At 38.8% G+C, this 2,766-nt stretch overlaps 1 long non-coding RNA gene across 1 annotated transcript; it reads right to left on the reverse strand.

Annotated features, from left to right (window-relative positions):
* Positions 1-462: 462 nt before the first annotated feature.
* LOC130548103 (uncharacterized) lies at positions 463-2,076 on the reverse strand. Its single transcript, XR_008961980.1, has 4 exons — positions 2,020-2,076; positions 1,142-1,314; positions 917-1,033; positions 463-712 (listed from the first exon to the last, which is right to left on the reverse strand). It is a non-coding gene; the product is annotated as an uncharacterized LOC130548103 (long non-coding RNA).
* Positions 2,077-2,766: the final 690 nt, after the last annotated feature.

The raw sequence follows: 2,766 nt of genomic DNA on the forward strand, positions 1-2,766 counted from the left end.
TTAGCCCGAGTTCAATCGGAGACGCGTTACGCGGCAGACGCGCTGTACGGGATCCGTCTGAAATAAAGAAAAAATGAGAGATAATTATGACCGAAGGAACAGAGGTGGGGGGGTTGTTACGCCCGAATGCAAATGCTGCTTTGTTGCTTGCCGAGCATCCTAATATCCTGAAAGTCAAATACCTTCCTTTTCCCACATTATGGAATTTGTCATGTTCAGTTGGAGCTGTCATATTCAAAACTGTGTGCGCTAATGTGTGTAATCTGCTTTGCAACACATCAATTATGATGGATATTCCTCCGGTGGAGGTTTTTTCTTTTTCCCCCCTCTTGCTTTCCTCTTGAAACAGTAATCATTCCACACTTATTAAGGAGGCTGTTTTGTAAATAATGATGAAGTGTGGGGATTGATGGAGTGTGAGTGTATGTGGAGGTACTGTATTCACATTGTGGGAGGGAAAGAGTGCGATTAAAGGTGCTCGTATTTTTTTAGTGCCTCTGTTTATTTGCACATGAAAGATGGTGTGTATTTTTCTTGTGTGTGTTAAACTCTTTCGATGCTTAACCCCGAGCTAAACACCAATTCTATTCCTTACAGCTTATAGTGACTGTTTTTACTAAGGTGTGTGTGTGTGTACACCTACCCAGGATGCTTTGCTCAACTTCCACCCACCTGATGTCGAGCGGCACTTTTGTACTGGATCTATTTTTCCCTGCAATATAATTTCTTACAGAAGTCAATATTTCCTGAGTATCAAGACTAGGCAACAATAACAAAAGTTAGATGCATACTGTAGGTCAAATACCTTTTCTCTAAAAATAAATGATATGAAGAAAGTGATGAAAAAATACTTTGCATACTGTTAAAGAGTCTAATGACCTCACAAAAACCCCCCCAATACATCAGTATCTCCTACCTGCATACCCCTTTCAAGAATGACAGACTGCTCACTCGGAAAAAAAGTCAAAAGAAAGAGACGGAGCAGAAGAGAGAGTCTTAATCCCACGTTGAGATCTCAAAAGCAGCATGTCCCCTTTAACCACACAACAAAGCCATGTTTGTTCACCAGCACACCTGACACTAGAACAACATCCGCCCTGCTGCTTCCTCCACACAAATAAACACCCGGACCGGGCCTCACCTCTCCCCTTTCTGCCCGTTTCTCCTGCAAAGGTCCGTGAAGAGAGGCTGAATCTGACGGACTGCGGTCCCCCGCTCTGAGCCGATGGGAGCCGTGGCCAATCGCATGTGAGACCCCACACCTCAGCACAAACGTGATGATGGAAATCTGCCCACCGCTGGCTTCATGTGCAGCTAAAGGGGTCGGGAGAAAAAGCTTGTCAAAATTGAAGTAAAAATTTGAAAGTAAAAACTACTAAAACATGTCAAAAAATATATCCTAATGCCTTTTATTTCTCGTTTTGATCTTCGTATAAATACGCTTAATGGGGTGGGAGGTAAATTGTAAACATTTGTATTAAACGTGTCAATATTAAAATATTAATATTTACAAAACTGAACATGATTCAATTAACCTAAATTACGATACACCCTAGAAACAGACATTTAGCGTAAAAAACACCTTATACATTTTCTATATCTAATCAAAAACTTTTAAAATAAAATAATCCCAGATAAAACTGGCAGTAAAAAGAATAGAAAGTTTCTAGGAATGTAATAAAACATAATGATGTCATTCTTAGAGTAAGTGTAAATACCATAGTACCTAAATAAAGAAAAAAAACCACATGATTAGTGTTTAAAAGTGAATGATTCAACTCAAAAAGAACCATTTACAAATGACTTCCAGCACTGCACATATCTGTAGCATCAACTCCTGCATTGTTTGTTGATCTTGTACGTTATGGGCACTTACAAACATCTGTTGCTTTCAGGAATCTTGTGTTATTTGACTTTCCTGAAAACCCCCATCAGAAAAACAGGATATGAGGAAATCACAAACGTTCCCAGGTGAAAAGCCCTTTCACCTGCCAATCAATTTAAATGAGTCCCACCCACATGTGCAGGAGATTCTGGGGTCACAATACTTCTTCAGTCCATAGATGGGCTGCTGGCTGGCAAACCTGTGGATCAGCAATAAAGAAATACAAAATAAACTGCACGAGTCAGTGTTGTCGAGTAACTAAAGAAATCAAGTGATGCTGCAACGCTAGCGGTACAAAATCATAGTTTTGACTGTCAGGAAATACACATACTGATCAAATGCAAAAGCTTCTAAAACGCATACATGTAAATGTAACTTATACATTTTTAAGTAGTTGTGCTGTATGTAAATATCAGTAATTAGTATTAGATCGCTTTAGTAATTGCTCAATGTTATATCAAAATACAACTCAAATGGTTCATGCACAGACCTGCATGTTAAGTGATAAACTGCATTGTTCAGCTGTATTTAAAAAAATGCTTCATCTGATTCAAATGAAAAAAAAACTCAACAAAGAAATTGCACTTTTACAAATCTTCAATAAAGTCATCTATTGTTTATCAGTAGTTTAAACTTTTTAGTGGATAACTACTTTTTCTCAAGAAAAGTACTTTAACTTTCAAGTAGCTTGCAACTTGGCAATCTAGAGTTTCAAAGCAGCCTGAGATCTGAATACATGATTCCTCATGTTTCATTCTGAGGACCGCCACATGTTTTTCCTCAAATCAGCAGGATTTCATTATTGTAGTCCTGCGAGCACATGGAGCTTGCCGCAAACTGCTAAATTCGAGGAGACAGCCGAAGGCCTGCATGTAAACACT

The sequence above is a fragment of the Triplophysa rosa genome, linkage group LG24, assembly GCF_024868665.1.
Source record: "Triplophysa rosa linkage group LG24, Trosa_1v2, whole genome shotgun sequence".
NCBI lineage: Eukaryota > Metazoa > Chordata > Actinopteri > Cypriniformes > Nemacheilidae > Triplophysa > Triplophysa rosa.